The sequence below is a fragment of the Cicer arietinum genome, chromosome 1 (genome assembly GCF_000331145.2).
Source record: "Cicer arietinum cultivar CDC Frontier isolate Library 1 chromosome 1, Cicar.CDCFrontier_v2.0, whole genome shotgun sequence".
NCBI lineage: Eukaryota > Viridiplantae > Streptophyta > Magnoliopsida > Fabales > Fabaceae > Cicer > Cicer arietinum.
Window position 1 is genome coordinate 50,526,373 of NC_021160.2, and position 13,208 is coordinate 50,539,580.

General features: G+C 28.6%; 1 long non-coding RNA gene across 1 annotated transcript; it reads left to right on the forward strand.

Moving 5' to 3' along the window:
* The first annotated feature begins 10,072 nt into the window (after positions 1-10,072).
* Positions 10,073-10,747, forward strand: LOC140919045 (uncharacterized). The gene is made up of 2 exons (XR_012161678.1): positions 10,073-10,295; positions 10,400-10,747. It is a non-coding gene; the product is annotated as an uncharacterized lncRNA (long non-coding RNA).
* Positions 10,748-13,208: the final 2,461 nt, after the last annotated feature.

A 13,208-nucleotide genomic window follows, 5' to 3' on the forward strand; every position in this document is an offset into this window, starting at 1 on the left:
TGGTTATATCCGGATCATATATATTTAGGAGCATGCATAACTTGCATATATTCTATTGTTATTTTTATTTTGATCTAATTATTTTCTCTACGGTTGCTACTTGATTTATTTAGATACATTTTATGACTTTTAATACATCTTTGAAAACTATTAAAGAACCAATTTCTTTAAATCTTTTATGACCAAAGGATTTTATATTCATATTTTATGGTTGTTAATTTATTATTTGGTTTAATTTTTGTTGTGGGATGAACTGACCCCTTACACCAATATTTAGGTACTAATGATCTCAAAAGTTGTATGAATGATGTTTGATCGGTGCACGCGCGTGGGAAAATGAGACCTTTACTTTAAAAATAATATTTTGTATTACTAAAAATTTTGTCGTACATTGTAAAGTTATTTACTTTTCATCATTAACTTTTAATAGAAATGCGGAAGTGAGATTTCATTTGCTGGTAAATAATTGAATGTAATTAATTTCAGTCAATCTTGCTTATTTTGAATTTCACTTAAAGAGACTTTATTTTATTTTGGAGCATAAATGAATATTGATCTAATAACTGGAATATTAATTTTGCAAATAAATGAATAAATAATATTTTAGTAAATTGCATTACATTCTTTTACAAAAAAAAAAAATATCAAGTCATTTTCTGACGCACCTTCAAATTATTACATGATGAACTACTTCTAAAAAAAAAATCATAGTTATTTCTAAAAGAAAATTAATATGTTTAAGTAATTTTTGGATAAAAAAATTTGGGGCGTTACAGAAAGAAACTGACTAAGTGTGCTAACAACATAACACAAATCTGGTCTAGTGTTAGTAAGATAAAGTAGTCGGCCAAGTAATCTTCGATAAGCATGACTATCAGCGTAAGGTGTTCCTTTTGATAGAGAGAACTTGGTTCCTGGCTGCATAGGTGTAGAAACAGGTTGACAAGCTAATAATCTTGCATCTTCTAACAATTCTAGAGCATACTTTCGTTGTGACAAAATAATTCCTTTGTGAGATCTTGCCACTTCTAAGCCTAGGAAATATTTGAGTTGTCCTAGATCCTTGATTTTGAATTTTTCATCTAATAGTATTGATCTCTGTAATGTCATTTCCAGCCAAAACTATGTCATCCGCATAAACAAGTAGGACAGTGATATGATCAGAATTGCTTTTGACAAAAAGAGAGTAATTAGATTTTGATTGTATGTATTCCATTGACAATAGAGTAGTTGTCAACTTATGATTCCATTGCCTGCTTGCTTGTTTAAGACCATATAAAGACTTAACAAGTTTGCAAACCTGTCCTGATTTTGCTGTCTGATATCCAAGAGGCAAAGACATATAGACCTCCTCATCCAAGTCTCCATGTAAGAAAGCATTATTTACATCTAATTGATGTAAATACCAATGCTTTGAAGCTGCCGGAGCAAGAATCAGCCTTACTGTTGTGAGCTTCACAACAGGGGAAAAAGTTTCAAAATAATCCAGCCCCTGTTGTTGTGTATAACCTTTAGCTACCAATCTTGCTTTGTATCGTTCAATACTGCCATCAGCCAACCTCTTTATTTTATAGACCCATTTGCATCCTATAGGTTGCTTACCAGGAGGTAAATCAGTCAAACCCCATGTTTTTGTACTTTCTAGAGCTGCAATTTCTTGATCCATAGCCTTTCTCCAATAATCATGTTTGATGGCTTGGTTATAAGTTTTAGGTTCAGTATTTTGGGAAATACGACAAACATAGGACTTATGAGAAGTTGACAAGGTATCATATGAAAGGTAATTAGAAAGAGGATATATGATACCTATAGAAGAATGAGAGGCTGAAGAAGCAGATAGCATGTTGCAATGATAGTCTTGTAGATAAGAAGGTTGTTTACTAGGTCTGTTAGATTTTCTTTGGGGATTTAGAGATGAAGGTGGAGTAATAGTATGTGGTGGAGGTAAAGGTGCAGGAACAGGGACATCAATAGGTTGAGGTGGAGTTTGAGGAATAGGAGCTAGTGGAATAAGAATGTGAGGCTGATCAGTGATATCAGAAAAAATTGGTGTCCCAGATGCTGTTATTTTGGCCACAGGATCAAAGATTTGATGTTTAGAATCAGTGGCACTAGTAAGGAAAGGAAATATAGTTTCATAGAATACTACATGCCTTGATAGAAAAATTTCCCTAGTAGCGATATCAAGCAGAAGATACCCCTTTACCCCTTCTTTGACACCAAGTAAGACAAATTTTCTTGCTCTAGGCTGAAACTTAATTCTATGAGCCTGAATGGTGGAAACATAGCAAAGAGAACCAAACACTCTCAAACAAGATATGTCGGGTTTAGTATTATGCAAATGTTGATATGGAGAAAGATGTGCTAATCCTTTGGAGGGTAAAATGTTAATGAGATGCACAACATAGCTAATAGCATAAGACCAGAAAACTATAGGTAAATGAGATTGAAACATTAAGGCACGAGCAACATTTAGAATGTGTTGATGTTTTCTCTCAACCACTCCATTTTGTTGGGGTGTTTCAACACATGATAGTTGATGTTGTATCCCTTTTTGGCTATAATATTCTGTCATAGCGAATTCAGGGCCATTGTCTGATCTAACCACTTTCACAGCTTTGCCAAATTGAGTCTTTATGTAAGATACAAAATCAATAAGATGTTCCCTTGTTTCTGACTTAGTGGTCATCAATTTTATCCACGTGTATCGTGACATATCATTTACTATGGTTAAAAAATACTTAAAGCCGTTAACAGAAGAAATGCCATATGGACCCCAAATATCCATATGAATAAGATCAAAAGAAGCTTGTGAAACAATATTACTCAATTGAAAAGGCAATCTTCTTTGTTTAGAAAAATGACAAGTATCACAATGTGTACATTTGATATCTGGGATATTACCATACATGCTTTGGAATTTGGTATAACAAGGAAAAGAAGGATGACCTAGTCTTAAATGCCATAGATCAACAGAACTAGGCTTTATTGTAGAGAATGTTACATAATTAACATTGTGTTTAGCAGATAAGGGTCCAAAGGAAGTAGGTGTAGGCACTATCATGACATACAAGCCACTCCTTTGTTCATCTTTCCCAATCATCTTCAGTGATGACTTGTCATGTATGACACAAGAAGACTCAGAAAATTCAAGTTTACAAGACATAGAATTTGTTAATTTGGTGACTGATATCAAATTAACTGAAAAATTGGGAACAAAAAGAACATTGTGTAATGTAATTTTTGGAGTAAGCAAAATAGTTCCAGAAAAATGAACTAATGAAGAATCATTATTAGGAAGAGACACTGAGATTGGATTTATTCTATGATAAGACGTAAAATAGGATAAAGAACAAGCTATATGATCTGTGGCACCTGAGTCTATGATCCATTTAGAGTAGGTATTACCATGAGTCTGAGCAGAAGTGGACACATTGTGAGAGCTCACAAGATTGGTCTGAGGAAGAAGAACTAGTAAACTCTGAATTTGTTCTTGAGAAAGGCCAAGAACTGAAGAATCACCAGAAGAAGTCGAATATGTGGTAATATTGTGAACCTTTTTGGACTTGAATCCAGGAGGTAATCCATGAATCAGAAAACATGTGTCTATTGTATGATTGGTCCTACCACAATGAGTACATTGCCTATTCACACCAACCTTTCCTCCTGAGTGTCTAGGCTGATTGCCTTGATATGATGCTTTTCCTCTGCCAGAATTTGAAGAAGAATAAGAAGGTTTATTCTGATAAGAAGCTTGTTGTGGAACCTGAGCAGCCATAACTGAAGATTTAGGAAGAATACTCGTCTGCAATTGCCGCTCTTGTTGGATTATCATTGAAAAAATCTTGGTCAAAAAAGGCAAAGGATCCATGAGGAGAATCTGAGATCTTACGGCAGAGTAGTTATCATTCAAACCTCTTAAGAAACATAACACACAACCATTGTCTCGATACTTTTTCAGTGTTTTGGAAACATCACAGCAACACAAAGTAACAGATTGACACTCAGGAATAAGACGATAGTTACAAAGCTCATCCCAGAGAATCTTCATTTTAGTGTAATAAGTAGTAACAGTTAGATCAGATTGATGCATAGAATAAAGATCCCGATGCAATTGTGAAATACAAACAGAATCACCTTGAGAGAAACGATCTTTAAGATCTTTCCATGCCGCAACTGCAGTATCAATCCAGAGAATGCTCGTAGCAATCTCATGAGAAACGGAATGATTGATCCATGAGAGCACCAGATTATTGCATCTCTTCCAAGCAGGTATCATTTGATTAGGTGCATCAGGACAAGGAATAGAACCATCGACAAAACCAAACTTGTTTTTCATCTGCAACGACATTGTCATTGCACGAGCCCAGCCATGGTAATTTGGACCTTCAAGAATTGGAGAAATGAGAACAAGAGAGGGATTCTCATTGGGATGAATATAGTAGTCATGTGTGGTATCTTGCAACGAAGCAAGAGTAGCTGAAGTTACAGCCATGGAAGAAGAAGAAGAAGAAGAAGAAGAAGAAGAAGAAGAAGAAGAAGAAGAAGAAGAAGAAGAAGAAGAAGAAGAAGAAGAAGAAGAAGAAGAAGAAGAAGAAGAAGAAGAAGAAGAAGAAGAAGAAGAAGAAGAAGAAGAAGAAGAAGAAGAAGAAGAAGAAGAAGAAGAAGAAGAAGAAGAAGAAGAAGAAGAAGAAGAAGAAGAAGAAGAAGAAGAAGAAGAAGAAGAAGAAGAAGAAGAAGAAGAAGAAGAAGAAGAAGAAGAAGAAGAAGAAGAAGAAGAAGAAGAAGAAGAAGAAGAAGAAGAAGAAGAAGAAGAAGAAGAAGAAGAAGAAGAAGAAGAAGAAGAAGAAGAAGAAGAAGAAGAAGAAGAAGAAGAAGAAGAAGAAGAAGAAGAAGAAGAAGAAGAAGAAGGAGGAGATTGTTACAGAGAAGAAAAACGGTTGCGGAAGTTTTCTTCTGATACCATATTACAAGTAACAGAAAGAAAGAAAGAATGACTGAATTATTATATCAAAGAATAGAAAAGAGTACATCTTATGTATTAAGAATATCTAACTAACTTTGTAACTAACTTAATATGAAAAAACTAATTTATTACATCCAATAGAAGTATATAAAATCTCTAACAAGAAAAGGAAATTAAAATGATCAAAATTTTATTTCTATGGCTTTGGCTAATTTTTCACATGAAAAACTGATTTCAAGATTTATAAATAAATGTAACCTAAAATATTATTTATCTTAATATTTTTTTTGTTAGAATCATATTAATGGTCGACTCGGACGCATGTCAAGAATACTAACACAATAAATCAATTGTCTTGGGCACATAGATAATGCACCAAATCAAAATTTAATAATTAGTATATCATTTTTAATAAGAATTTAATCTAAGTTGTGTAAAAAAAATTATACAATCAATCTATCTTTTATTTTGATAATATTTAACTTTTATAATAACTATTATTAAAGTCGTTCATATACTAATCGTTATGAAGAAAATTAAGATATATTTATATTATCGACAATACACAGTGAAATTATTTTCCTAATTTTTAACCTTTTCTTTCTACTTCTAACTGTTGTTAATTGTTCATACAGGTGTCCTTTACCACTCAGCTACCCGTTCAATTTTGTCATTGGCAAATAATACAGTGATTTGACCACAAATTGAATTGTTAATTTTGTGTCACTTAACGTGTGAAATATAAGTTGTGTAAAATATAAACCAAGAAAAGCAATTTAGATTTCTGATGCAATTCCAATATATAAAATATTGAGACAAATTTTGAGAAATTTATTGACACATTTTACTTAACAAATTATTTATTGTATTTTTGCCAAGTAAAAATTTCATTTTTTTTATTTGAAGTGGAAAGTGATTCTTTTTTTTTAGGAAGTGACCTTATTATTCTTGTGTTATACGAATCATAATTATCTCTTGTCAATAACATAACAAAGAACGGTTGAGAGTTATGGGTGTGATGAATTACATGCGTATATAAGAGGTTGGTATTGATTATGAATTTAGAATGAAGTGAGGGAGGAAGTGCGTAATGTAATGGAAATACGAAAAGATCAATTGTATATATATATTTATAATTGGTATGTTAACAATATTATAAAGTTTGGAATTAAGAAGCTGATTTGATTGTGTCGTGTACAATAGGAAGATTATTTAATTCAATTGATATACTAATTATTAAATGTATTGTTCTGTTATATTTATATTTTTGTCATGTGTCCAAGACAATTGATATTTTGTGATGAATTCTTAACGGGTCTACAATATAAAGTTTTAAATTAGAATCGTTTGAAAATTAAATCAAATTGATTTTCAGTTTGAAAAAAATTGAACTGATTTAGTTTTCAATTTGAAAAATTGAACCGAACTGTTTTATAAACTGATGAATCGGTTTATTACTTTGAACTGAACCGAACGAGTTTAACTTAGTTTTTGTGTTCGTATAAGCGAAATTTTACATAATTACTTATAAAAAAACAAATTTGGTTCAAGTTTTTTTGAAATAAAAACAAGTTTGGTTTAATTTTTTTTAACTGAAAATCGATTTGGTTCGATTTTTAAAACTCATAAACCGATTCAGTTCAGTTCTAGTTTTAAAAAATCAGTTCGAAAACAATTCGGTTCTCCATTTTTATAAATCAGTTCAGTTTAAAACCAATTCGATTTAGTTCAGTTGGTTCAATTTTTTATTTTTTTGAACACTCCTATCCACAATAGTTGATTTGTTGTGAAATAATATAAGTCATTCATATTTTTTTTTGTCAAGATATATATTAACTCTTTCATGTTTAAAAATGCTTACACTTTTGGATCAAACTGTCGTTTTCCATTCACTTTAGTTACAAGATTGAAGTTTCAAAGCATCTTTGATGTGTAACATTTCTTCTTTTGTTGTTAATTATTATTTCCAAAAACATGAGTAGGTAATTTTTCTTTTATAACATAACAAATTTGTTTTGAAGACAATACAATATGAAGATGTACTTGATGAATTTGATTCAAAAAGTATTAAAAAAATACTTCTTTTTAATTAGTTAGAAATTAATATTATATTTAAGTTGTATTGAGATGTTATTTACAATTTAAATAAAATAGTTTGAGTTTTTTGTACTTTATTTGGTAAAAATATAATATTTTAAAATAATTTTTAATTATCAAAACTACACTTTCTTTTTATTAAAAATGCAATTTTTAAGATTAAAATATTTAATACAACCTGAATCTATTTGAATATGAATTTTTAATTTCACCACAATAGTTGAACGATTGGTTTTGGAAATCAGATGGAGCAAACAAAAAGAAGATGCAAAGAAAAATCAAGAACTTCGATCAATCAAAAGGAAGATTCAAATTATATCAAAATAACAATTATAAGATTGTAGCCCGCTTATTGTGAGCTTGAGATTAAATATATATGTTTGGCTTACGAAGACTTGTTGATCCACTTAGTTTAATATAAATGAACAAAAAAGAAATTAAGGTCTCATAAAAGTGTGCAATATCTTCGAAAGTAATAACTTGTGTTTGTCATTTATTCCATAACAAATTTCTTACATAGGAGGAGTTGGATTTCTCATGGAGTACTTCTTCTAGTCATGGTATGTCTTGTCTATTATATTTTGATTTGACATATGGCTAAAAACTGTAGCCATTTATTTTTCTTAGGTTGATTTATATATAGAGTGTGGTATGGTGTTTATGGATGGCTGGTAGCGTTTTGCATAATGACACAACGAGTCATTTTTTGTAACATGATTTATTGTTCAAAGGAAATAAGATGAGAGTGAAGAGGATCACATATATTATTTGGTGTGTACTAATTCATCTCCCTAGTTATTGAAAAATAGATTAATTTTTCAAGAGGGGGTTGCTTATTATGATAGTGTCATTTTCTAAAATGTTTCTTAGGTATGCGTTATTATGTGGAAGGATATCAACTATGAATTGCGATTCTCTTATTGGTTGATAACCCATTGGGCTGCCTTCGGGCCATATTCAATGAGAGTATTTTATCTCATGATCAATAATATTATAGATTTTCTAAAATAATTCATCTATTTATAAAAAATATTGTGTTAAAATAATTAATCATTTTAATTTTTAATTCATTTCTTTTTAGTTGTACCATTTAGTTAATATTATTTATATTATTTTTATATAATATTTTTTATTATGCATTTATAATATTGATAATGTATAATATTTAATAAAAATAATTTGATAAAAATATTATTCTCTCTATTTTATTTATATATTTTTTTTTTAAAATCAAATGACTCGATTATTTTGAGATGAAGAAAGTAAAAAATAGATATTCTAATTAAAGAGTAAAACGAGAAATGTTTACTAGAAAAAGTAGTTTTAATAAATACACTCAAGACGACATATTTTTAATATTAAAATATAAAATTAATGTTGAAAAGTTATGATTTAAATTTATTAGTGAAGTTGGTTAATTAGTAAACTTAATTGAGGTGTTAAGCGGAAGAAATTGAGTGTTTATCAAATACGACTTTATTCGTTTTAAAATAATTGATTTATTCGTAAAAAAACAAAAATATCTCAAAATAATTGACTCTTTTAATTTTTAATACACTTTTTTTACAATTATATCATTTAATTAATATTATTTGCATGATTTTTAATGCAATCTTTTATTATACATTTGTCACATTGATAATGCACCTATCAAAAATAATTTGATTTATTTTCTCTCTTACATTTATATATAATCAAATAATTTAATTATTTTGAGATGAATGAAGTAACATTTAAATATTATAAATAAAATGGTATATATTTGTGTTTCTCGCTTAAACACCCAAAGAAACTCCTTAGGATTATGTCTCTTTTATTGAATAAATTTCATACATTTTTCTTTTCCACCTTTGCAAAACTATAAAATCAAATGAAACTATTAATTTGAAACCATCATCGTGCTTTTGTAAAATCAAACAAAGCCACCGATTTGAAATCATCACTATATTTTTCTTGTTGTTTCTAGCACTCCTAATATTTTTTTTCTTTCTTATTGAATCCGAAATGTTTTGTAGAAATATAAGGTTCAATGAAAAAACATGAACTGATATTTTCTGGATCTTATTTTTTGTGAATTTGTGTTGAATATTTTTCTAAATCTTGTTAAAGTGTTTTTTAATTTTTCATGAATTAATGGGTTTCTTAAAGTATTTTTTGTGGGTTTGGGTTTGTTGTTTTCCCACTTGTTGGGGTTTTGAATTTGGGTTTGAATGTGAGATGTGTGAATTTGTTGTTGGGGTTTTGAATTTGAGTTTGAATGTGAGATGTATGAATTTGTTGTTGTTGTTTTTGTAAGGTTTTATTGTTTTTTTAGGTTGGAGCTCAAAGAAGAAGAGGAGAATGAGGAGGGTAACTCGAATAATCTAGTCATGCATCAAAGTTTAAATGTAGTTCAACTTAATGATTTTTTATTAAAACTAACATAGGCTAATGGAATCATAGTTGAAGGATCAAAACGGAACAAAAATTAATTAAAAGAATAAATAAAACTTTAAAAAATTAAGGGATTTAAAGAGTAATTTAGCTCAAAATTTATAACTTAAATGTATAAAATGAAACGAAAAAATTTAAAAACTACTTAAATGACTAAAGATGTCATTTATGTGTTTACAAATAAGTATATAATGAAATTTGATTAATTGAATACATAATTTAAAAAAAAAAAAAAGTCAATATATACCAATTATATCCCTATTAAATATCGACCGGGTAAATGAAGAGACAAGTTGAAAGAAAATGGTTCACTCAAGAAGAAAAAAAATGTTGACAAAGAAAAGAGAGAAGGCTTACATTTTATTATAATAATTAATTTGTTTTTATCTCTTTTATAATGAATCCTCAATTTGTTTTGAGAAATTGAAATAATATAAACTGAAAAGAGTAGTTGCAAAGAACAATTACTAATCCAGTACTGACATGACATCTACCACAAAATTTGTAGCCACATTTTATCGAGACATAGAAGTTAATGATAAAAGACAAAAGAAAGTAAAAAGTAGAAAGAAAGTATTAGAAACATACAGTACATCATTAAAATCTATCATAAATGGCTCGTGGATAGGACTAGTGAGACGTCACAACAAAAGTTTGTATCATTCACATTTCACACACACAATACTGAAGATAGAAAATATTAACCAAAAATAATGCAGTCTATGTTAAACATCTCTGCCACTCATGGTCTTCCTCTCTGTCTTTCAGGGATCATTCACCCTCTTCCTCTTTCTCATCAGTAATGACTATAACTAACCACACTTTTCACTTTCTTTCTCTAATAAATATTATTATTATTATTATTTTTCTTAATTTGTGTTTTTTTTTTGTTGGTTTGTGTAGGATTTCAGATCATGATCGCATGAGGAAAGCCATGATCATGATGAGGAAACAAAGATCACTAAGGAGAGGAGGTGTTAATATTAATATTCATGCAAATCAAGAAATAATGGCTACCCAAATTAACTTTGTGGAAGCAGTCAAAGGTGATGATGGAGATCTTAATGATATCTTGTTTGATCTCTACCATGCTGCAAGAGCTGCTTAGCTTTCTTTAGTTTTTTTCTTCATCCAAATTTCACTACTTTGTGTGTCCACTTATTGTGATCCCTATTTTATGTATATTTCTTAGTTGTATGAATTATTATTATCATTATCCTCTTTATTAATTTATTGTGTATTCAATTTTCATTTTGTTGATTGTGTGGTTTTTATTTTCCTTGTATTAATGCTCCTATATATGGTTCATTATTCTTATTGTAATATGCCAACTTCAATTTAACCATAATTCTGTTCTACCTCATAAAATTGGTCCATTGAGTCAAAATTGATTGAAATATCTCATGATTCGAACATTTGTTGTTTTTGAAAGATTTCTCCTTAATTATACACTTCATTAGCCACTTATTTTATTTATTTTTTATTAAAGTAGGTATCACTTTGAATATTTGAATTAACAGTCATAGAAAGGATCAATTTTGACGTGAGTTTTGAGACTCAATTAAACCATAGTTGTTTATTTATAAAAATAAAAATGATGAATATGCGAATAAATTCATAACATTTAAATTAATAGAATAAAATCTATAAATGATATAATTGAAATATATAAAATACGCATGTCTTTATAGTTGTAACGTTGATGACACAAAAATCATCGATTGAATCTACACTTAATCGAAGCCGTTTAAAATCTGAACTAAATAACACCTCAAGACAGAAAAATAATTAAAATGCAACAGTAAATGACTAACAAATGCAACGCCACACTAAGACACCAAAATCACAAAAAGAAAATGCGAAAGAAAAATTAAATATATATAAAAAAATATTTAAATTGGTGATTTAAAACAAACAAAAAACATTAACCTTAAATCAACGTCTTTTAACGAAAAAGGAAGAACCAAGAGAGAGGGGTAGGTAGCGGCTAACTCTAATAAAATGATGCACGATACAGAATATAAAAACTTTTAGTTACTAAAAAAGATAAATCAGCACAGCTTACTCTCCATCTAAATTTACATTAGGAAATATGTTTTTTAATGATAACTCTTGCACGTACTCATCAACATGTTTAACTAGTGTGTAATATCCTTTCGAAGACACCAACTATATGTTTGACAATAATTTAAAGGACAATTTGGTCCCGGAAAAGAAAATCCTACATAATTTTTTCTTTATTCAATTGCTCATTTTGTCCTTTTCCTTCTTTTGCATTATGTAAATATCCAATTACAATAATTATTTAACAAAACATTCACAATAGTAACTTCAACATTGCGAATCTATTAAGAAAATAGTAGAATATTAAGCTCTCCGCATCTCTCTCAACTTTTTCTCTACTCATCTCTTTCTTATTCCTCTTCTACCAAAATACGTAGATTAGAGTCAATTTGTTAGTTTGGTATCATCCATTTGCATAATTTTTCTCTAAATAAATTATTATTAATTTTTCTTCGGATTTTTATGTTATTTTGTGGTTTGAGTGCACCGTTGTCTAGCACATCGTTTTGGTTTAACATTTTTTTTGTTTTGTTGTATTATTTGTTAGTTCAAATTTACAAATTAACTTTTTATTACATATTCAATCAATAACTTGACACACCAACAAGCTCCCTCTCAATTGTCCACAACAATCTTTTTTGTGATCTTAAGCATTGGCTCTGATGCCATTGTTTGATTGTGAGGGGAAACTCAAGGATTATCACATTGGATAAAGCAACCACACAAGTGTGCTTAATATCATATTTTTACTGTAAAATCTTAAGTGTCTCTTTGATGTGCAACCTAAAATAGGAACATAATATGATATAAAATTGAATAAAAATATAATAATAAGATCATAAACATTATTATATCATGTATTTGATCTACGTATAATAATTAACAAATATGATACCATTATTTTATCTCGTCATATATTTGATACACGATCGTGACATGATATAATATATTATATTTAAATGATAAAATTATCATTGTGAACCAAATACATAATATTTTTTCTTCAAATTAATTTAAAATACTTTTAAATTTTAAATATTATAAATTAACAAAAAAAAACTAAAAAATTAAATAAGTTATAAAATCACAATATTTAAAACAATCCATTTAAATTTATTTTTCCAAATTTTTTAATTATTAAATTTGTACTTTTTTTTATTATGGGTTCAATTATTAAGATTATAACATGACCTCTAAAATATGTTACTTGCATATTTTCGTGGTTATTTATTTATATGTTTATTTTTCAGGAGGATCCAAAAATTATGAAATTGAGGATTTAAATTCATTTATTTGCTTGGGATAAAAAGGAGAGACATAGATACATGAGATAGATAATAGATAGAGATTGAAGGAGGGGAGATAGAGATGCATGAGAGAGTAGAGAAACATATGTGTATTTAAAAAAATATGTATTTAAAAAATATTTTTTCAAACAAACATATTTTCTTGAAAATATTTATGTCTTTTATGGTAAATTTATCGTTTAAAAAAAATCATTTTTACAAAAATGTATATAAACAGTTCAAAATTCATTTAAAAAAAATCATTTTTATAGTAGTAAACAAACGGGAGTTAACAAATCATTTTTTAAAATCTCTAAATTATTTTAAACAAAAATCATTTTTATTTAAGCTCAAATAAACAC